Source organism: Lagopus muta, chromosome 4 (genome assembly GCF_023343835.1).
Source record: "Lagopus muta isolate bLagMut1 chromosome 4, bLagMut1 primary, whole genome shotgun sequence".
Lineage (NCBI taxonomy): Eukaryota > Metazoa > Chordata > Aves > Galliformes > Phasianidae > Lagopus > Lagopus muta.
Window position 1 is genome coordinate 14,621,591 of NC_064436.1, and position 24,170 is coordinate 14,645,760.

General features: G+C 40.7%; 2 protein-coding genes across 2 annotated transcripts in view; one reads left to right on the forward strand and one right to left on the reverse strand.

Annotated features, from left to right (window-relative positions):
- Positions 1–4,991: 4,991 nt before the first annotated feature.
- The window catches only part of LOC125692133 (sodium channel and clathrin linker 1-like), a 125,465-nt gene continuing 106,286 nt past the window's right edge, over positions 4,992–24,170 (forward strand). The window contains exon 1 of the mRNA XM_048942261.1: positions 4,992–5,213. The gene's annotated coding sequence lies outside the window, so the exon portion shown is untranslated. The remainder of the gene's footprint in view (positions 5,214–24,170) is intronic.
- Positions 23,338–24,170, reverse strand: part of LOC125692143 (UPF0462 protein C4orf33-like) — a 169,983-nt gene continuing 169,150 nt past the window's right edge. Inside the window, exon 7 of the transcript XR_007376486.1 lies at positions 23,338–24,155. The gene's annotated coding sequence lies outside the window, so the exon portion shown is untranslated. The remainder of the gene's footprint in view (positions 24,156–24,170) is intronic.

A 24,170-nucleotide genomic window follows, 5' to 3' on the forward strand; every position in this document is an offset into this window, starting at 1 on the left:
GCGGGTACGCTGGCCTGAAACGATCCTCTGAAGTACCTTATCTGCCTTTCCAGAGAAAAAGGAATATAAACTCAATCCACAAATCACATTTGTAGAGAGGAGATTTGTCATTAATTTATTTCTGCTTTGCCATATTCTGTTCAGATGAAGCTGAAATACAGTGCGTTTTGCTAACTGGGGAATCTGTATTTTTGTGCTATGTTCTATTTCCAGTTCACAAACCTAATGAATAGGTGCAGACAGCCATCTTAGATTCCAAAATATACTTAAGCCTCATCTATTAAATTTGTTATTAAAAAAAAAAACAACCAAACAAAACACTTGGAGATTTTTTTGAAGATTGATAACTTTTACTTGCAAAAGTGTTTTGTTTTTGTTTTAAGAGTTGTTCTGGCTTTGTTTATTGGATCAGTTGTGATGCTAAGCATAGAACTATCTCAGGTTGTCTTTGGTGTTGTGTATGGGGGGTGCCTCACCCTCTGTGCTTTTAGTGGCAATCTTGTGGATATACCTCAGAGCCCAGAATGGTAGTGAAAATCTTGTTGACCATGGGCAGCAATTTCATTATTGACTGGTCTAGGAAGCCATATGACCGTTGGTCTTAATAATGTGCTCAGTGAACAGGAGTAGAGGAATAAAATTTCAATTACATGGATCTTTTATCTTTTCTAAGCATGCATGAACAGGAAAATTTTGCTGAGATTCTGGCAGAAAAAGAATCTACCTTTTGTGGAAGAAGGGGCGGGCAACTTGAGGGGAGTATAAAGAAATTGCTATGATATGCAGGGAGGAAACTGGAAAGGCAAAAGTCCAGCTTGAACTCAACTTGGCCACTGTATCAAAAGGCACAAATTCATTTATTTTTTAACAAGTAAGTTAACAGTAAGAGCAGGGCTAAGGAGAATCTCCATCCCTTAATGGATACGTTGGAGAATGTTACCGCTGAGGATGTTCAGTGAACTGAGGAGTAAGCTTGTTCTTCATCCTCCTCTGATTTTCCTGTTTTTCCAGTCGTAGCTTTAAGACTTTCCCTTAAGCACAGACTCAGCAACGTGGTGGGTGCAGAGTTCTGAAGTGATGTCATTACATGTGCATGAGAACCCTGAAGTGCAATGTGAGCTTATTAAGTGAGGCTCTTGGCTAAATTTCTAGCTGCCCTCAACCTGCAGAACCGCAGCTGTTTCCTGTGGTAGTAATGTCTCTTTGTTCTTGTACATTTACAGAACCACTGCTGTAAAACAGGAGGCATTACTTTCAGAGCAGACCCTGTACGCTGGAACTCAGAGAGGCAAGGCCCAGGATCTCAAAATCTGAAGTGAAGTTAGCATAGTGTGGAAAAGTTGTTCGGACTAGGTGACCTCCAGACATTGCTTTCAGCCAAAATTCTTTTATCAAGTAATTACTCGGCAGTCTTTCTCACCTGTTCCTTACATGAAATTCTTTCTGGCTGCGTATGACAGGATTCAGGCTTTTTTAATGCAAGCTGATTCAGAAATGTCTTTTAGGTTTCATATCTGCAATGTATATATTTTTCCCCAGACTTTTCATCCTTGTGGCTCCATGTCGTAAGTCACTCACACTCATGAAGTAGCTGGATTCTTGTCTGCTTTCCTGAATCTGGGGTTAGGCTCTGCTGTGGAATGCAAGCTCTGGAGCACAAGAAAGTAACAATTATTAGAAGAAACTCAGAGGCCAGTTCTTCTCTAATATAAATCTGTCATTTATTTCAATGTACAGTAGTACTGTGAGTACTTGAGATCAAAACAGCACATGTTTCTTTAAGGCAGCGAAGCAACAGCTGTATTTCGGGCTTCCTTACTGGGAGTTAGTGGCTTAGGTAATTGGGTTCATTGCTATTTGGGCCATAATCAGCATGCATTCATTCTCTGTACAGCCAGGATATAAAATTTGGAAGAGCTGCACACAGTGCATACTCAATCAGTGTAAATCACTTACAGCCCTCAAAATGAACGCCTGGCTACTAGACTAAAAAATGGTCTTTGTAATACAGGCAGATGAGTCATGAAGAAGCTTTCCATTTATGTATGAATGATTATATCCACAAGAGACTGAAAGTGGAACAGACCAGCTTTCCAGCCAGAGGGGTGGAAGATCAAGTACCGTTGCAATATTTTCTTGTATTTTGAATACCTTCCTTCAGTGCCAAGGCGACATTTTGCAGCAGTTAATAATTAGTATGGACACAGCCCAGTTCTAATCACCCAGGGGACTGGACAATTCTATTCCTTTGGCTGAGGGCTTATACCGGCAGTGGAAATGTGTTTTCTTTTAAAAAAAATACTTATACTGAAAGTAAGTTTGGAATTTGAGCAGAGTTTAATGGTTGCAGAATCCTCCATGCCTGAATTGGAAACTAGGAAATATTCAGTTTGCTTGAGGAACAGTATGTAGTTGTGGAAGTTGAAGCCTCATCTAATAGTTCAACAGAGATTTCCTGGGATTAAACTGTCAGTTAGGGTATGGCCCTCATTTAGGCCACTGACATCAGAGTAGGGGTGTGTTGGCTGAGTATCAGCAGCTGTAAGGAATGCAGATGATGAGTTTTCTCTTTGCCAATGAATCCCTAAACATTTTCACTCAGTATGTATTTACCAGTCAGCAAATGCTCTGAGCAGCTAAGCATAGATTTGAGCTCAGTTTCTTTCCTTCCTTACATGTGCATGTGTAGTGAGATAGAATTGTCCATTTCCATTGCATATTTTTATTTTGATCTCACAATATTACAAATGAATGTTACAATTTCTAGTTTGAAATGAGAATAGCCCTTCTTAAGAGAAGAACTCTTCGTACCATTAATTATCTTAGCTGGTTTCTGCCTGGATTCTCACAAAATCATCTTCTCTTGTCTACATTCTTCCATTCACTCTCTTGTGTTTGTCTTGTTTGTGCACCTATGTCACAGGTTAAACAAACACATCTTTGTGAGCACAACCTGGCTGGTTACAGAGGAAAGAATGCTATGGGACTAACTTATTGATTTGTAGTGTTTGTATGGGTTGTCTCATTAAGCAGCATTTGGGTCCACAGGTCCTAAATAAATGAATAATTTTTGTATTGAGATTCTAAAGGAGATTTCTTTGGCATATGTTTTTATTTGTGTTTTTACTTTTTGAGCGTAGTAGAAATGTTAAGTCATTGCCTGAAGCAGTGATTGAGCACATGGTGGGAAGGCAGGGCCAACCCAGGGGAGCTCAGGTACATGCAATGTACCTGAGTGAGCAGAAGAGGTGGAGCCAGGATGCACCCCTTGCCAGACCTCATTTACGGGTTGGCACTGGAGGCAAGTGATTCTTTCTGCAGATCCTTGTGTAACTGAGGCCTTCTGAAGGTAAGTAGCTTCTTTCTTTCATTTGTGTGCCCATGGCTAGTGAAGGGTGTGGAGCACAAGTCTTAGGAGGAGTGGCTGAGGGAGCTGGGTTTGTTTACTCTGGCTAAGAGGAGGCTTGGAGGAGACCTCATGATGCTCTACAACTTCCTGAAGAGAGGTTGTGATGAGGGGGCATAGGGGGGTTGGTCTTTTCACCTAGGCACCAAATAGGACCTGAGGAAAAGGCCACAAGTGCTAGGGGAGATTCAGATTAGATATAAGGAAAAGCTTTTCCTCTCAGAGAGTGGTCAGGCACTGGAATGGCCTGCCCAGGGAGCTGGTGGAGTTACCACCCCTAATAGTGTTCAAGAGGCGTCTGGATGAGAAGCTACGAGATACGGTTTAGTAACTTAGTGGATAGTAATGGTGGATAGGTGGATGATTGAATTAGATGATCTTGTAGGTCCTTTCCAAACTTAAGATTTTATGATTTGAGCAAATCTGTCCTTGGTGCTGCCTGGGAACTTGCTGTTCTGCTGTCATTGCTGTGCTTTGCGCTGTGTTACACTGGGACACTGTGGTAACTCTGAAACAAAAAGTATTGTAATCAAAGGTTTTGAGTTAAGATCCTGAAAAAATATAGACATGGATCAGTTTCATTGAAATGAGAGCATAGGTTCTTTTGTATTTTAAAATGGGTACAATGATACTTCGCTGTGGTTTTCAGTCAAAGATCTCCAAGTGCTCTGTAATGATAAGGGTTAGTAGGCAAATGCCTGCTGCTTGGGGAAAATAATCCTGCTCCCACAGAGAAATGTAGTCATGGAAAGCTGCCACTGTAACACTGTCACATGCAGGTGAAGCACCTTACAAAGATTTGATCTCCCTACATTCGCAGCTCTAGCTGAGTGAGACAAAAGATAACAATTCCTCACGGATGCAAAAGGAGAAGGAGGATTAAAAGGGCATAGATCATGGATCAAGGCTGTAAGGTCTTGTAAATGAGAATGTGAGAATCACCTCTAGGCCATGGGTTCTTTTCTTGCAATTTATCTTTCCACCTTAACTTACAGATGGGCCTTTCAACACACACTTGTATTGATTTTTTTGTTATATGCATCAAAGCCCTTATCTTAGGTCAGGATATGGTGAAGCTACCTGCCTTAGAGAGAAAAAAAGAACCTTGCTTGAAAGGGCTGACTGGTGACTTATGTGAATCACAGCCTCTAATTGAACTGTTCTTCAGTGCCACTGGAAATAATGTCTTACTTACATGGGTAGAATTGAGGCAATGAGTAGACTAAACTTTGCCCTTTAAAAACATGTAAAGTTTGTCCCCATTATGTGACGAGTATGTGGCTGCTCAGAAAATTTATCATAGGGTGTTTCTGTGTACTGGCCTGGACTGGTTGTGGAAGAAATTTGTACTGAGGTGACTGCCCTGTCTTGCTTTGTGCAACAGCTTCAAAGTGTTGAATGACAGCAAACCTGAAAGTCATCTTTAGGGACCTAAAGATGTTTTTTTTTAAAAAAAAAAAAAAAAAAAAAAAAAAAAAAAAAGAGAGGAAAAACTGAAAAGCCTGCTGAAAATGGAGAAGAGTACCTCTAGTTAGGCAGTTGATAATGCTTACAAACAGGCTGTGTTTCTTCATTTTGTTCTTAGGTGTGTAACAACAACAAAAAGACTTCATTCCAGAAAAGTCATTTTGTAGTGAAGCCAACAAACAGATATGCTCAGGAATTTCTCCTTAAACTTCAATGATGACAGAAAGCATGGAAGGGTAATTGATGAACCATCATGCGGATGTTTACAGAGCTGTTGAGATTTGACTGAAGAATGTTCAACCCTGGAGCTGCAGTGCTTTTGTGAGGAAGAAGCTGACAGGTCAGTGGGAGATAACCTTCTCAATTTCTTTTCCTGTCAGTGTACGCTAGTTTCAGACCTGATTTAAAAAACAAATCTAGTCCAATCATCTCCTCATCGCCATTGCCAACACAAGCACTAAACCATGTCACACAGCACATCATCCAGATGCCACTTGAACACTGCCAGGGATGGCGACTCCACCACCTCCCTGGGCAGGCCATTCCAGTGCCTGACCACTCTCTGAGATAAATAGTTCTTCCTTATATCTAACCTAAACCTCCTCTGATACAACTCGTGGCCTTTGCCCCGTGTCCTACTCGTTGCCTGGGAGAAGAGGCCAAATCCCTCTTCATCACAACCTCCCTTCAGGAAGTTGTAGATTGCTATGAGGTCTCCCATGAACCTCCTCTTCACACTGAACAATCCCAGCTCCCTCAGCTGCTCCTCATAAGACTTGTGCTCCAGACCCCTCACCAGTTTCATTGCCCTTCTCTGGACACGCTCCAGGACCTCAACATCTTTCCTGTAATGAGGGGTCCAAAACTGAACACAGTACTCATGGTGCAGCCTTACCAGTGCTGAGTAGAGGGGGATGATCACCTCCCTGCTTCTGCTGGCCACCTTGGACACCACGCACATGCTGTGCGATCTCATCGAAGATTACTTGCTCCATAACTTTCCCTGGTACTGAGGTGAGGCTAAAAAGCCTATAGTACCCCGGATCCTCCTTATGGCTCTTCTTGAAGATGGGAGTCATGTCAGCAAGCCTCCAATCCTCTAGGACCTCACCAGTTAACCAGGAGCGCTGATAGGTGGCCGAGAGGGTCTCGGCAATCACCCCTGCCAGCTCCCTCAGCACCCAAGGCTGTAGCCCATCCAGTCCGATGGATCTGTGACAGTCCAGATGGAGGAGAAGCTCTCTAACTGTCTCCACCTGAATCACTGGGGGCACATTCTGAGCAGCGTCCCAGACTTCCAGATCAGGGCATAAAAAGCCCAGAGGATAACTGGCCTGGCTATTAAAGGCAGATGTAAAGAAGAAATTGAGGACCTCAGCCTTCTCCTTGTCCTCAGTGACCACATTCCCTGCTGCATCAGTACAGGATGAGAATTATCTTTGGTTCTTCTTTTGCTGTTGATGTATTTATGAAAGGATTTTTTATTGTCTTTTACTGCAGAGGCCAACGTGAGCTCAAGTTGGGCTTTCACCTTCATAACTTCCTCCCTGCATACCTTAGTTCTTTGTAATCTCCCCAGGTAGCCTGTCCCTTCTTCAGAGGAGGTAGACTCTCTTTTTCTCTCTGAGTTTCAGCAGTAGTTCCCGGCTCGTCCACACCAGTCATCTTCCCCTACGGCTCGCGTTATGGCATTCATGGACAGCCTGTTCTTGTGCCTTTAAGATTTCTGTCTTGAGGAGCATCCAGGCTTCCTGGGCCCTTTTACCCTTGAGAAGAGACTCCAGAGGGACCTGTGCTACAAGTGCCCTGAAAAGGTCAAAGTCCGCCCTCTGGAAGTTCAAGAAGGTAGTTTTGCTGGTCACTCTTTTGACATCCCCAAGAATGGAGAATTCTGCAATTTTGTGGTCACTCTGCCCAAGACAGTCCCCAACCTTCACTTCTCCCACCAGTCCTTCTCTGTTGGCACACATTCACAAAAAGATTATATGTAAGTAACCATGTCTTTCTATTAGTGAGCAGATGTTAAAAATAACAGTGAGTTAGAAACATAGAAGATACATATTAAGATGTTTTGGATGGTAAGTTGTGCTCTTACAGTTTCAGTATTTGCAACTGCACTGAGGATTTACATTTATGTCTCTTCCATGTTTTACTGGAAACCTTACAGTTTGGGGTTTTTTTGCCAGTTTGTCAGAATTAAGAGATGGTGTGGAGGTTTTAAAATCTTCTTTGTAAAGTATGTTTAAACTTAGAACCAATGTTGCATAATTCTGTTAGTGACTTAGTCACTCCTGAGTTAATATTCAACCACAGTATGTTTATGGAGTAGTACTTTCTGATAGAAAGAGGACAGTTACCTTTTGAAGTGAATTGTTAGATCAGTAAATGAGCTAGCATTAAGATTTTGGTTCTCTGCTCCTGGATCAAACGAATGCATTAGACTTTCATGCAGAACTATTACTTCTTTGAATTACAGAATGAAGTCTCCCCCTACATCTTAATTTAAGAAGTTTCCTTTCTGTTTTCTGAAGACTGTGAATAGAAATGATGGAGGAGGAGAGTGTGTGTGCAGCCAAAGTGAGTGAGCAAAAATCAGTGCAACTGAGCAAAAAGATTTTTTTTTTTTTTTTTTTTTTTAAATCAAGCAAGTAACTGAAAAGTAAGGGGAGAAATGGATTGAGTTGAATGGAAACAAAGATGAGTAGGGAGAACTTTTCTTCATATGTGCTCAACAAAATTTTGCTAACTTCGTAAGATACTTTGAGGAAAAAGCAGTATAGTACAAGTATAGCTGAATAGCAGCTACTTGGGAAATTACTTCAGCTAAAATGAGATTAAGAAAATAGAAAGCTCTCCAAACTTTACTTTGATTTCAGTTCACTCACTAGAGCTACAAAACTCTGTAGTGTTCAGCAGTTTTTTGTTCTATTTATTTTATTTTTATCACTACAGAAGCCTAAAAGTTATTAGATGATTTTAAAACAGGAATTAAATTACAATAAATAAACTGGTAGGCTACAACTACCTTGCAGTGGTCTTTTTAAAAGGAAAAATAGGTGTGTGTGAGCACTTGCATCTTTTCATTTGGCGTGCAAAGCTAATGTGATGTGAGAAAAAACTGCTCGGAGGAACAGTAGAGTAGATTATAAGCACTGAGGCTCTTAGGAAAATCTGAATTCAGTCCGTGATTTGCCATGGGGTTGCTTCTCATAATGGCTATTGTAAGAAGAACTGCACTGCCTGAACTTGATCACGTATCTTCTTTTCCTCCCCTGCCCTGGCTTGCAAAGCTAGAAGTTAAAAACCTCTTTCCATGCTCCTGGGAGAATGTCTCATCTAATGTGTGCTTGCACACTGATTGTTTGGATAAATGTGTAGAGAAAAATGTATGCATGCATGTCAAATAATATGCAAACATACATGTGTTTCAGTGATGTTTACTAGCTCTATCTGCAAACTTTGATTTTGCACGTTTTCACCTCTTATGAATGCTGATCTGACAGCTTTGTTCTGCCTAGCAAGAGAGAGAGACACAAATTTTACACCTGCTGTTTCCTTGCCTGATAATAAACTAGTCTTGACATGATTGCTATCACAGTGCTTTATGCCATAGCCAGTGATACCTTACTGAGCTGAGGTTATAATATCGAAGTAAATAAAAATTGTCATAACCTAAGCTGTACTGATCAGAATTAAATGTGTTCTAAAGACCAGAGAAGGGTTAATATTGATGAAATGCTGTAATCCCCTGTTTCAATCCCAAATTCCAGAATTCCCAAAAGTTGATTGCATCTACAGGGGCGTTTCCTTGGTCTCAAACAGCTGTAAGACAACAATTCTTGGGCTTTAATGTGAGTCAGAACTCACTAGGGGGAGTGACATCAACATCCCCTGTTCTGAATGGATGCTAACTTCAGAGAAATAAGTGCCTCCCAGATGTCCACAGAAACAATTCAGAAGTTTGATAGTGGTAAGAGCACAGAAGGGTGATGTAAGGCTGAAGAGAAAACTTACTGAAAAAAAAAAAGAGAGAGGAATTGATATAGATTAGAAAGGGTGCCTCAGGGAGAGATGTAAGCAACATGGACATATTCTTTACAAAATGGGACAGATACTTTGGAAAGTAATAGCAAGGAAGTATGAAACATTGCTCGATGTAAGTAGGAGCACAGAAGAGAGGGCCAGAGAGGGAGAGGAAAAAAGAGAAAAATACATGTATGAAGTGTATATGATGAAGGTCTCACTGAGGTGAGAGAAGAAAGAAGAAAAATGCAAAACTGCAAAGAACTGAGGATTATGAGAAGCCTTAGGCAAAACACAAACTCTGGCAGCAAGGGAAAGGAAGTACTTTGGAAGAGGAAAAAAGTAAGTTTTCAAACAGAATGCAAAATATGTGTTTTTGGAGTTTGATTCTCATGAATTTTGATTCTCATCCTTTTGAACATCTGTTGATCAGGGATTAGACTAAAATTCTTGTGCTTTATTTTCCTGGACAGAAAAAAAATCACTGAAGTTTAAAATACGATATATTTTTAGCGTCCTTTTCTGCCGGAGGTGTCAGTTTTTTGTGACCAGCACTGGGTAGTATGGGGAACCACCCAGAGAACCTAACACGCTAGGACTTGAATTTTTAGCAGGTCTAGCTCCCTCAATGTAAGTATGCCTGCAGTATGTCAGAGAGGAAAGGTGCTCCAGGTGGCTTGAGCTAGGCCAAAGGTAGGTCATGTTGCACTGTGGCTGACCTAACACAGGGCATAGTGTGTTAATGTTTTTATCCCCTCTTGCAATGTTCGTCCCTGTTCTTGAAAACTAACCCACTGCCCTGTTAGCTTGTTTTCAAATGGTTATTTTGAAGCACTTAGGAAGAAAAAAGGAAAGGATCGGAAAGCAAAACCAAAGATATAAGATGACAAAAAAAATAAACTGAGAGTAAAAACAACAGCAACAACAAAATGCAGATGAAATAAAATCCATCAGTGAAACTGGTAAATTTTCTAGTCCTGAAATATTCCTGAAAAGTTAAGAAAGAAAGAGTGCAACAAAAGCAACTTTTATTTGTTCTAGTTCTTTGGGGGATTTTATTAATAGCTTTGAGGGTCAGTGCTGCAAGTTCAGCTAAGAGAGATTTATTTGTTCCTATTTCTGAGAAATCGCATCTGAGAATTTAGACCATTGCCCTCACAATGATCCCCCAGTATTATTATTATTGTTGTATTTCTGCACTGTAGTTCTTTAATGTATTGTCATGCCAACATATGCCGTTTTATTTAGAAGTTTTCCACATAAAAATTATTCTTGCCACTTCTGTTGAGCAAAAAGGCCACATGGGGCAGCTTGACCATGCAGCTTGGCCTGCATTTACACTAGCTTTGAAGGAGAAACATCTTTGAACGGTGTTCGACTCTACTGACAATTTTCTGTGGAATTGTGGTCTTGGACACATAGGACTGTATATTCATAATTATGCTTTGGATCTGGAAATTTTAGCTTGTAATACTCATCTTCAGACTCTGATAGCATTTTCAGAAACGCTAAGTACCTTTTGTGATGGGATTTTTCAGGGAGAGACCTCTAATATTTAGTCTTGTCAGTGGTTTGCCTCAGGAGGGAGGGGATCAAGACATAAGGGCACTTCAAGGTGTTTTGGACAAAAAACAAAAAACAACCACCCTATGGGGTAATTCCTCATTTGACTTCAGCAGTGAAGCACAGCTAATTCTTACCTGCCACCCTTGAAAAGCCTTTTAAAGTAAATGAATGGAAGTCTCTGAATAGGTGCTTTGTCTCAAACTTGATCAGTAGTAAATGCTCATACTGTGAGACTTTTACCTCTAAAATCAGCTGTACCAACACACTCTTGATGGGACTTGGAATCTGTAACCTTACCCAAAGGTCTGCACTCATCCTGTTGTGAATGGCGAAGGCATTGTAAGTGAGGAGACTATTCATACCTCTTTAATTTGTTCTCACCTCGCCTGGAAGGACTGGGAGCACAGCCCTCAAGCTCTCATGCTGAAGTAACTGTAGCAAACTCTTTTCTTTGTTGATGTAAGATAGGATTTGTACCCCTGTTCATCCTGTCATTTGTCTCCAGTTCTGATAAATCACATTCACTCTCATTGCTGTAGAGGCTTACAGATCCTTAGCAGTTAAAGCTGAATGTTTGCTCATCTGTGCTGGATACCTGATGCTCTCTAGATTCAAGCCCTATCCTTGCCTCCTTTTTTTGAGAGCATGTTAGCCATCACTGTGCTTGGCTCCTGTTGCTTATTCTGGTCTGCATCTGGAGTTTCCAGTGACCTTCTGTGAGGTTTGTTCTGTAAGCTGTACTTGTTACGGCCATGCTTTGTTGTATGGGTAGATTTGAGTCATAAGCATCTTCCTGCATGTATTTAACCTAATGTGAATCCCTCCTAATGTTATGTTCTATAATAAAAGTATATCAGCTAAAAACATTCATCCCTGATCACCAGGTAGTGTTGCTTGATGAGCTCGTGACTGTTTCAGTTAGCTCAAAGCGTGTTTTTATGACAGCGGAATGTGATGGGGAGGGAAATATGGGCATTTAAGGTAAGCCAAATTTTACATTCTTTGTATGGCTGTGTGTTTAGATGCAGTAACATTAATATTTATTTTTCACACAGTGGAGTTACTAACCTGCTTTTGCTTAGGTTGTACTTTTACCTTTTTAAGGACACCTGAAAATTCACATCTTGAAATGTGAGTTTCAAAACTTCACACAACCTATATCAGAAGCAGAGGCGTTAGGGACTTTCAGTTAACAGATTCTTTATGTCGTATTAGAGTTCATGAAATTGCTACCTATGAGGTTTAGTTATCTGCTGAGAGGGCTCTCTGTGAAGAATCTTGGCTGGATTTTTGAACACCCAGGCTGTTATCCCAGGGTAGTGTTATCTCTCTGTAGCTTCCATTGGCTCATTTGTCTTCATTTAGTGGAGGTTACCTTGCTTTCACGTGTGCTGGTGTGACTGGCTTCAAAACTAGATCTGGGAAATGGTCCATTTAAATTGAAATAAAATACGTTTACATTTCAGCAGGACCAATCCATTTTGCAGCACTCTTTTTGAGTGCGGTCACACAAGTAGGTGAATTAGGCAGGATGTTATTTTCTGCATAAGGGCTGTGTCTGTGAGAAGCAGAGCTAGGAACCTACTATACTAGATAACCTTTTGGAGATGGCAAGGGATAGCAGTCTGACAATACAGAATCTCTTTAGAATTAAGAGAGCAGTGTTGTCACTTCTGTAGGCTGCTCCTGAAATATTTTCTACCATTACAATGAAGGAGCTAGTCTCTGACTTAGGTACTTCTAAGTTCCAGTGTTTGCTAGAAGTGTGTTTTGCACGCATATGCTTCCATATCCGATGTGTCAGGAATCATTTGAACACGTTATACTTAAACTTCGAATTTTAAGTTTTCCACAGTGCAAGTAAGGATACAAAAATGGACAGATCTTACTCTTTTAGCATCTGATCCAAAGGCCTTTTAAAAGTTGTAGAAAGCCACAATTTATTTCAGTGAATGTTTAAGCTCTAAACCATGTTCATTAATGCAGTCTTTTAAATAGTCAAGTGGATAGAAAGCTTTGGAGGGGGTTCCAGCCACTATGTGCCTCAGCCTGGTTCCTTATTCTACACAGGTCCCTCAGCAGCATAACTGTTTTCATCTTCTGCTTAGCTTTGCCATAGCCTGAAGCAACAGAAAGTCCCTCACCCCTTTGCGCTTCGTGTATTTTTTTTTTTTTTGACAACAGCTAGTTCTGAAGTCTATCTAAATAGGAATGTTCTGTTGCTGTTTGTTGCTGCTGTTCTTGTTTTGTGTAGGAGGATGTGTTTTGTTGATTTTAAGACAATTCTGCAGTTTTAGAGGCCTTTTAGTGGTGTATTTGGTGTTCAAAAGCAGCTGGATTCTTTTATCTCTGAAGGTTTCAAACTGGGTTTATTCCACAAACCCTTTGGCATTTTCGAGAATATACTGCCAGTCCTGATTTTTTTTAAATCTCTTTAGATATTTACTTGTGCTGTCATCTTATTTTCCAGGTATTTTTGATATAGTATAAAAGCTTGAAAACATATGCATAAAGCAGGTGGTTTTAATATATTGCAAAAAGAAGCCTATGTTTTTGAAGAAAAATGGTGTAAGAGACAAAAGGCATATCACAACACAAACCTTCAGGGCGTCTAGGATCAAACGTAGATTATTAGTTTCATGCTGTAGCATGCAGAGGAATCTCAGAGTTCACTCTAGCCTGTGATTGAATACATATAAATAATTTCAGTAAATATGAAAAATCATGAAATATTGTATTGCCTATGTAGTGGACAATGCTATTTCATGGGTCGGTTTTCTAAGCAAGTAGTTTTTATTTTGATTGGACTGGTCTTTTCAGTTGGGGTCTTATTTCAATTTCCACATGAAATAGAAAGAGTCCTTGTTCTGAACATTGGGAATGTCACCACAAATATTTCAGTTGAGTCTTGTAACTTGAAAGTCCAAAACTGCTAAAGAAATCTCCATTCAAACGTGATACAGAATGTGTAAATAACTACAGCTCGTGAACCCTGAAATACATAATCTTTCAGATCGTTGCTTTTTCGTTTGTCTGGCTGTTTGTGTTATTTATAATTTCAGGAAAGAATATAATAAAGAAGCTAACAGTTCCCCTTAACAAGAGCACCTAATACTTACACTGCAATTTTGTCATGTAGTGGATTTGTTTGATGACTGCACTTTCAGAGTTGAAAGTATCTTTTGTCTGTGCCTTATTGCTGTGTAAGCAGCAAGAGCTTTCAATACCATCTTTCTGATTTGGGAATGCACGTCTGCGTATCTGAGTCCTTCTTGGTGCTGTCTAGCCACAGTAGAGTAATATTATATGAACCACTGACAAAGTTTGAGTGATGAGCAAGCTCATTGGATTCTCCCCACTGTTCCTGTGCAGGCTGGAATGTCTCCAGCTGATGTAAGTCAGTGGGGATGTCTTTCCATTCACGGTGACCCCTATGCTGCCAGTTTCCCAGTCAGGCAAAGCAGCTTAGAAGAAGGAGTCCATCCTTACCTTTTCTTGATTTTGTATGACATTGGCACTCTGAGAAGTGATCCAATCCCCATGTCTTTATGATCACCCACACCCTCCAGAGAGTGGGATGTTTTAATTATTGCCAGCTAACCTAAAATCCCCCAGAAGATAAAAGTGGAAGAATAATTTACTTAAATAAACCAAACATAAACAACAAAGTTAGTAGGTAAAGAGACTAGCCAAAATAAACATCTCTATATATCTGCCTGTGTTTCAGCTCAACTTTTGCAAGCAAAAGAGTCAGAATACTTTGGTGATTTATGGGAGGCATCCAGTTCTCAGACAAAGAACACTGCTCTGGATTTAAATATCACTGTTGAAAACTCTGTTTAGGGGTTACCTCTATCTGATAGATGCCCAGACTTTTCTTAGAATTCTGTTCGGATTCAGACACTCCTCGTGTTTTCTTTTAATGCAATGGTTTCTTAGAGGTCAGTTTTAACATTTATCGTACAGGATGATATGATGCATTCCATGCCGTATAGTGTTGTATGGTGCAGCACTACTGTGGGTAGTTGGCTGGAGGGCTGCCACCGCTTGGGGACTCCCTAGGCATCAGTCAGCAGCCAGTGAGCAAACCCATTTTGCATCACTTGTTTTGTGTACCAGTAATCTACTATTATTTTCACTTTTCCGTCCTTCTAAAATATCTATATCTCAGCTCACAAGTTTTTTTTTTTTTTTTTCTAATTCTCTCCCCCGTTCCACTCTGGAGGGTAGAGGGAAGTGCTGTGTGATGCATAGCTGCTTACATAACATTACAAACAAACGCTTCTAATACTGAGTGCAGACCAGAAGTTTTGTGCATTACCACTTCTGGAGGCTCAACCTGCCAATAACCAATGTCTTAGGTGAGGAACTAGATTAGAGATCAAGGATCCTCAGGCCTTGAGAAATACCGTGATAAGTTATTGTCTGAACCCAGAGATAAAATTGGAGAGGACTGACTTCTCAGACTCTGCGCCTAAGCAGAAAAACGTTGTTACTAATGCCAGAAAAAGAGTTCTGCTCTGTTTAAATATACCCAGGATAAACGTAGGCTCTGTGTAGTTAAGAGAGTTGATACATTGATTTCAGTGCTGCTGAGGGGTGGGGGCTGTAGAAGCTTGATTTTTTTTTTTTTTTTCTTGATTCCATGTGAATTTGTAGAATTATTCAGCAGTCCAATGTTATCTCCATCCAGCTGGTGTAGAAGTTAAACACATACACTGGTTGCCCAGTGTGAAGGCATTAGCCACTGCTGTGCTACGGTAGGTAAAGCCTTATGGAAAGGATGTGGATTAGAGGTCAAAATGAAATGTGACTTGATCGCTCCTTTGCAATAGAATTGCTCCCTTTACTTAACATTTCAGCTGAGAACAACAAAAAAATTGAGTTAGTAGCTCCATTCTTTACCATCATATATAATTTCAGTTATACCAGAGGATCTGCAAGTTAGTGGAGCTATGCTAATGAGAGAAGTAAATGAAAGATAACGCCTGCCTTGACTTCAGTCTGGTTGTACATACATACTGTTTCCATTTTCTTTGCATCTCTAAATATGTTAAAACATTTGAGAGTTCTTTAAGACTGCACACTGTTTTTAAAAACAGTTTTCTCCTTTGTTATTCTCCAGACCATAGATTCAGTTCTTAGATACTGTGGATGAAAGCCCAGCTCCACTGCAGCCTGTAGCAAATATCCTATTAACTTAAATGAAGCCAAGGTTTTGCCCTGAATTTATAAAGTGGTGAAGCACTACAAAACCGCATGTGCTATAAAGCACTCTGTAAATGCTAATGGTTTCTTTTCAGAGTGCTAAGGCTTCAAGGACAATTAATTGTATGTGACACCTCCCTAGGAACTAAAATAATTTTATATAGATTTCTGTGCATCTCAGAAACTCACACTGTCCTTCTTTTCTAAATAGGTCTAGGTAAAAACTGATCATTGAGAGTAGGAGTATAATCAGCACCAGCTATGGTCTATGCTGGTCTGTCTGAGAACTGAACACTGTTGTGCTTATGCAGACTGGAAATGCCAGAGAAAATAAGGAGCTGTAACAGTGGAGCTAATTCCAAGCAGTTTAGTAAGATATGTCGAGTCCCTTTTAAGTCTGGTGTTTTTCTCTTGAGTATAATGTGATTGTGCAAAATTACAAACATTCTTGTGGGTACATTCAAACCAAATTGCTTTTGGTAAAGGACTCAGCTCATAGACTGTGCTGGACATCCTTTGTTTTCATACCGAAATGTATTTTTTTCATTCACTGGTTTGAAGGAGATTACTTAATGCAGTGACTTAATAGAGGAGGGAGGTGCTGTAAGGGCGTAGTTCTCCTTAGAGTCAGAAGATGGCAGTACAATTTCTCTTCTTAGTAACCCGGCAATCACCATGCATTGTTGTTTGCGTATATGCAAGGGATAAAGGGGATCCGTAAAACTATGGCTTTTCACAAAAGAAGGGTGAAAATCTACACTTGGGATCACAACAACCAGCTGCTTATCTGGCAGCGGTTATGGCCTCAATCTTCTGTTAGTAACTTTGAATGTGGTTCTGATGGCCGGGTTTAATTGGCTCAGCACAGTTATGGAGCCAGCTGGTACCAGAATGGAGGTATGTAGGCTTGAAGTAAGGTTTAGGGGACTGGGAGAATATGAAATGAGAGTGTCCTTATCGCCCTCCCTGGTGCTTTCAATAAGGTCTGAAAGAAGCAACTGATATTCTTAAAGAAGCAAGATGAATGAAGTTTAAATATTTACTAGATAATATTAATTTGAAATTCTTTTATGCTGAGATGCAATTTGTTCATAGTAAGAAAATGATGCTTTTGTGGAAATCTGTGCTAGAGTTTCCTTAATTAAAGAAGGAGTGAAGTCACTGTGTACTAAGTGCCCAAACAGAAACTGGAGGCAGATGCTTAGCTGAGAACCGTGGGCTCTTCTCAACTAATTTGGGGCTTTTCTTTGCAGGCGCTGGGGTGGGGGGGGGGGAGGGGTAATATAAGGCAAGTGAGGTGCTAATGCTAGAGGAAAACTATTTATCTGCTTCACGCATGAGTCAATAATGAGATTTTAATTCCCTTTTGCTCATGTTAAGTTCTGTTAAATTCATTGCTTGTTTGGGTATACTGCTGGTTGTATCTGAATAACTTGCTTGACAGGAGAGAAAGATAATGTTTGAGTTCTTTAGGATCTGGTATTCCTAACACAGGGATGCTCAGATGCATGTGATACTGCATCTGAGCTGTGAAAGCAAGAACTTGACTATACTCAGTGAGTGCAGGAATTAGGGAGAAACTTTTATATGCTTGAATCGTATGGAGTACCTCTGTACATCCTGAGATGCTACTGTGAATTTGCTTAGAAATAAGGCTAACAACTTAGTCTTTTAACAGGGATGCAGTTCTTTTAGATGGGAAATATCTACTTGAAGAATTCTAGTTCTGCACTGCAATAGCTGTGAAGATTGCATTTAGACCCAACAGTTGGGAACCAGAATTAGCTACCCTCGAGGGGTCGATGAAAAACCTGCACGCTCAGCGTAGAAATGGCCAATAGAAAACAGTGAGCACAGGACTTCATCCAAATTTTCTTGCTTTCAGGAGTTCCAGGCACTGGGATTATCTGAGGTCTAAGTCAATCTCTGTTATATGCAGAAAGTGATAGCAGGAATAGGCTCACACCTTTGATTCCTTCTCACCAAGCCAGAGCACTCGCATACAGAAATAAAAGAACAATTTGTGCATGGAAAAAGACTTCTGCGAAGTCTAAGGAAGGGAAATGATACTGCAAACATATATCACTGTAGCTCTTTCTTCTCGTTATCAATAATCTTCATTTTAATCTTCAGTGACTTCTGCAGCGTTCTGGTTCTCTTTAGGAATTCATTTTTGCAGTCATGACACAGTGTGTGACTTGTTAATTACAAGGAATTCCCTTAAAGAGCTGAATTGGACTGAAGTGCTGGAAAAGATTACTAACAAGTGTTTTGAATGAGTGCTTTTATCATTTTGATTCCACTTGGAACAATCACACGCCCAGCAAGTGACTCAATTCATTCTGAATTTGAGATAAAGACATAAAGAGGTATAAGTAGCTGAATGCGTTAGCCACACTGGAATATAACTTTCCTAGAGAATAATGTTGGTTTTCGTTTTAACTTGCTTCCTTGTATTTGGAAACTAAAAACCACAAGGGGAGACATTCCAAGTTGAGAAGTGATGTTTGTGGAAGGTTCCTTCATTTCAGTGCAGAACTGAAAATGTCCCTATCATGAGCACAGATCTCTAGATAACACTGTGACAAACTTCTAGGGCACAAATGGGCATAGCAAGCAAGAAGTGTCTGTGCAGACTCAATGAAGCAAAAGAGCTAAATGTAATTATTTCTTATTGTTTTCTTAGGTCCCTGTCTGAAAGGGATAAATTGTGGAAGGTTGTGGGTATCAGTTATAGTGAAGGTATTGAGTAATTTCCATTTTTGCATGCAGAGGTACTAGAATGCAGGGAGAATGAGGAAGGTAGACAAGTGACACTGGTTGCTCATATGCTTTTCAAATAAAACTGTTGTATTTGCTTTTTACAGATACACCTTGCCATGTGTACACTAGTAACTCATTTCTACCTGCTGTCCTTTAGTAATGGTAAGCAAACTGAACAATCTAATAATAAAGGCTGGGTAGACCACTGAAAATGGAATGCCACATGTACTGTGTTTGAGAGTCCCTTGCTAGGTATAATCCCATTAAAACATTTGCAGATGTGTTTCAGACCATAAATGGATGTTAAAGGTAGAAACTGCAACACTGAAAGAGTCTTAGATGAGGCCAAAGCTGTGAGACAGCTAATTACCTCTGTCTTATAAATGTGGTGCTCTCTGGGTATGAGACAACTTCAACAGTTCTTCTTTTGTCTTCTGAACTTCTGCTGATAGGTACAATCCAGATCATATCAGAGAAAGAAGGAACCTGGACAGTTTTCTGACTGAATTAGGAATCCTTTCTTCTATGGAATCTTGCAGAATTCTTTCCCACTTTTCAAGTATAATGTTAATGGTAATGTATTTGTTTTTCCTGCCTCTCTAGATAAAGTGGCGAGGCATGGATGAACACTAGAACTCTACAATTTCAGATAGTAAATGGTAAATTTTACTCTTCTGTTTGTTGTTACCTTAATGTAGCCTTTTCTGCTTTAGCTGTGTGTACTCAGTGCAGCTTCTTTCTGCTATATCCATTGTGTGCCTACAAATCAGATCAAGATCACCAGCTAGCATATTTCTTTTGATGTTGTGTGACTTAAAAAAAGATTATTTGTAGAACATTTGGTTCCATATGCATTTGATTTGGATAGAATGGGTGATTAGGAAGAATCAAGTAAAACAGAGTGTGAAGTGACAGTGTTTGGGGTTGTAACCTTTTATCTGGTCTAGTGATGTAAGTACGGTTTGAAAAGGGAAATATTATCCTGCAGTCTTCGAATAGAAGAGCTGGATCTATCACCCTGTAGTACAAGGAAAACCATCAGATTGCAAGTAGGTGGTAGAACTTGGAGGCTGTTTTAGGTCCAAGGCATGACAATCTTGCACCAAGAACAAAGGAATAAGAGAACCCTGATTACTGACATTCTGATGTAATACTACTTGACCTAGTAAAGGGGTGACCATTTTCAAATATTTCTCGGGGAAAAAAATATCTCATATTATGAGAATTATGGACTTAACATTGGAGGGAAAGAAAAAAAAGCGTAACATTCCGAGTTCAGGGCTCAAATGTTGAGTTGTCACTTAAACTTTATGCAGGTGGCTTGATTTAACTAGCCCTCTTAGGAACGGGCAAACTTGTATCCAACTAAGGGCAGGGCTTTTTGTAGTGAAGAGCTTTGTTTAGAGATAGCACTTTGAGTGTTACATTGTCACAACGTGTAATTTCACACAGCAGTTCATGTTCCACAATCTCAGCAGTTGAAAGTCATCTCTGCCTGTCATCCTAGGGAGTGAATGGTTCATTGGCCACATCATGCAATCGTATCACAAAAACCTTGGGGATTAAACACCAACAATATGCCTTAATGAAGCCTGCCAGATCTGATTACAGTATTTGTCACTGTTTTCTGGCCTGACTGCCACAGCCTTGGCAATATTCTCTGCTTTTAAAACAAAGAAAAAATAGGCCTGCAGCTGGGAGCGTTGATTGAAATGGAAATCCACGAGGAACTGAAACAGAAATTTGGTCTGTACCTGTCTGTTCTAGGCTAGATGATATCAAATTAGTTTTAATCCCCATAATGACCGCTTCCTTGGCTGAACTCAGGGAAGATCCATGCAGGGATTGAGATCAGATGTAGGATCTATGTACTCTCTGGGGTAGGCTGGTATTCAGGAACCCTCGGTCTGCAAATGTCCCCCAGTAGAGTGTAACTTCATGCACAGTGCAGCAGCTTTTCAATGACCATGCACAGAGTGAGAGTACCTTTGTTTCTGCACTGACTTCTCCGTAATTGCGGGTTTATGAGTCAGCACACGGATCACTCCCAGCTCAGCTGTGTCTGTTCCCACATTGTAGACATGGCCTCAAGTATCTAACAGTCCCTTTAAGCACTTCAGGCAGAAATCTAGATCTTTGAAACAAACTAGGTGTTTGGAGACATTCACAGCAGCAACTCAGCATCTCTGTTACCTAGATACATCACAGAACCATCACAAAAGACATTCTGCCTGTCTTCTCTAAAAGTAGTTATTCTGACTGATTTTGTGAATGCTTTTACCATGAGAGATGCTGAAGTTTGGTTCTATTCTTGATGAGCAGCCAATATCTGAAGCAGATGCAGGACTCTCTAGGTTAGTGCTTTGCACAGCAATCTTTGTTCTCTTCTTCACTCCTTTCAGTATTTGCTAATAGCAGAACAGCTTCAGAAAGAATCCTACCTTAGAATAACCTGTAAAGGTTTCATTTTAAAAAGGGAACGTTGGTTACATTTTCATCTGGATGCTGGTAGAGTTGAATATTTGACCTTTGAGTACTGAAGTTGCCTCCTGTCAGTCAGCTTTGTGAGAAAGGGCATATGGAGGCAGTGGGCTCAAGGCCATTGCTTTATTGTGAAGTAATATACCCTGGCCACATACGCTGCGTAAGGTTGCTGTAGTGACACTTTCTCCGAGGGGAAAACCGACTGTCTGTAGTTCCCACAGAAACCACTCCTTGCTGAGACAGGGAAAGTGAGGGAAATGTAAACGAGAGAGAGAGTTGCACACAGATGTCGTGTGATCTCTGCAGCATCCCTGCCCCGTTGTAAGTTCAGCCGTATGTTTCTGGGTTTTTTAGTGCACAGATTTGGACTGTATGACTGGCACCTTCTCTTGGCACGTAACCTCTGCCTGCCCCTCCCTTCCACTGAACTGGTTGTGCAGATGCTCTGCTTTGGCATGGAAGTGATTGCACCTGGTAAGAAAGTCCAGGTCTCTGGAAATGCTATGCAGGAAAAGATCTTGCAGTAAATGACAATTTCCCCCTTGTATTGACTCTGCTTTTCTGAGAGAAGTCAGCAAAGACAGGTATGGAAATCATTCCTCGTGGAGAGGAGTAATTCACAACTGTTTTGTTGGTGAATGATTTCATTCTTTTGAGGTATGAGCACGTGCTGCTCGGCAACGTGTATCTTTAAAGATCAGGATGTCTTGAAAAGGAATTAACTCCAGTCCTAGGATTTGTTAACTGACAAAAAAGAACAGCCATTTCTTTAATGTTACTTTAAAGTCACTGAAGGCAAGTATGGATTCACATTTCTGAAATGCTTTTGCATGTTGTTTTTGTTTGTTTGCTTGCTTGCAGGTAACGTTGGTTGGATTTGTTTCTTTCTTCAAGAGCAATAAACTCATGATATTCGTTCAAGGCTTAAAGTGGCCACAGCTACAGATGAACACGCTGGCTACTTCACCCTGTCATCTCTGCAGCTTAATGGAGGAAGCAGGCTGACGTGGTTAAATCAGATCTGGCAGCTGTGTTGTATTGCACACGGGCAGCAAGCAGCGCACAGCATACAGAAAATGAGTAGCTTTCAGATAACAGCCCTCCTTTTGCTGCCACAAGGCTTGAAAGGCAGACTCAGACCTCTTCCTCCTTTCTGTAATCACAAGTCACCAGAACAGCGTGCAAATATTACAAACGCGGTGGCAAATGTAAATATTCATTGCATGTGCAGTGCTTTCAGATTGCTAATTAGGATTTCTGCCTTGGTGTTCTGATGGAAAAAGCAGAGGGATGAAAGCTGAAACCATCCCACGAGTGAATGCTTCTCTGCAGTATTCTTTCAGCTGTCGGTGGAGGAGCTGCTGAGGGAAAGGGATGTATGAAAGCTTTCCGGAACAGGTTGCAGTTGTCTGCTGATCTTTGGGGATGTCTGCTCACTACTTTGTGAGGGGAGAAGCCAAGCAAATACAGGAGGTGCTTCTAGATAAATGGCTTCCTGCTTATGTTAGATAATATTGGACATGCAGTGAGGATTAAACTTGAGTATTAACAAGCTGCTTGTGCAGGAGAGAGCTCTGTCGTGGTATTTTTCCCTTGAACCTTTAAAAATTCATACGTGCAGAACTGGACTTCTTAAGAATCTCAGCAGTACCTTGTTACCAGAAATGCAAGCAAATAGTCATCATTCTCTCCCTCCTATTCTGTACACCTGGCCTTTCAGCTCAGGAAACAGGCAGCAGCAATATACAGATACCTGTACTGGCTCTGCTGTGTTCCCGTGCTGGGATGATCTCTTGACCTCCACAGGCAAATCGTAAGCTTTCTCCTTACTGGAATCACTGCTTATGGGACTGAGCTGTCTGCTTTGTAGCCTTGTTTTGGGAGTGTGGGAAAGGCACAGTCTAGCTAACTGTCTTCTTTTAGGGTATGTACAAAAGTGGTATAAAATGAATTGCAGCCACCAGGTGGCCCACGCAGATTCCTTTCTTAGCTCACTTCTCTCAGACCTAGAGAATTTTCTGTGTCTCAGTATGTGCTTAAGTAGGCAGGAAATAATGTGCCACTGCTCCTTTATTTGCAAAGGAGCTTTTAATAACGCATCTCCTTCCTTTTTGCCTGTGTAGTTGGGTCGGAGCTTTGAGAAAGCAGCAATTTGAGCTTGTAGAATGAAAAAACCTTGATTGAGTGGGCAGCATGCTGTGTTCTGCCCTGGTTCTGTCCGCGCCTGTTGTCAGCCTTTCTGTCTCATTGCTGGCTGTTCACATAGCCTCCTCCTGCCCTCAGTCCTTCCCACTACTTTCCACTGTTTGCAACCAGAGAAACAGGTAGCTGTTTCTTCTCCCCTACAATTTCAAGTTCCTCACTGCAGGGATCTCAACATACCTCCTTCTTCCTCCTTGTTCTTGAAAGCAGAAAAGCAGGGTAAGTGAGGCATATTTCTAGCCCTGCCTATGCTGTAAGAACGGATGGCTTTAGGCAAGGTTTGGAGGAAGACTAAGCCAGAAAACCTCTAGCATAGTATGCTTTTTTAGAAGATGTAGCGCTATTTCATCTCCCCTGGGCCTTTGGACTGTTTGGTGTGCTTCTCCACATGCTCCTTTCTTAGCACTACTGGTCACATGTTAACATTTCCGATTCTTGGATGATCAGTGTTTTCAAACAAAAAGGATTTGGATGCATTACTTTTGGTTCAGAACTTGTCATGGAAATTACACGAGCGGTTCCTGGACACGGGCTTTTGAAAGAAAGCTTACTTATGTAAATGACAGTTTATGAAAAAAGCAATATTGAGACATTGTGGTTTAGTAGATAGTTTAATACAATTTACACACAGTTTAGTATGATCGATAATATTGCAGATAATTCTTCTTTAAAAATGGGTTACTGTCAGTGCCAAAATCTACGTTATTATAATTCATCAACAGTGAGTGAACTGAAGCTAACCTTAAACTTCTCCAAGGGTAGATTTGTCTCAGTTCATCTGACCTACGGTTTTACTGTCTGCACCAAGTCTGCCAGCTTGTTTGCATCGCAAGATTCATCTAGAACTTAAACTATGTAGATTTCAAAGCAGTCACCAAGTCCTGCACCAAGTAGTCTGCTATCAGAATGAAAGGTGAGCATCGTAACCTGTGTCTCAGTGACTGAGGAGGGGCAATTTTCCTTGCTTTAACAAACAGACACTGTAGTTGAAAAAATATCTTTCAAAGAATTGGTTGGACAGACTAGAGCTGCAGTCCTGTGGAAAGGACCT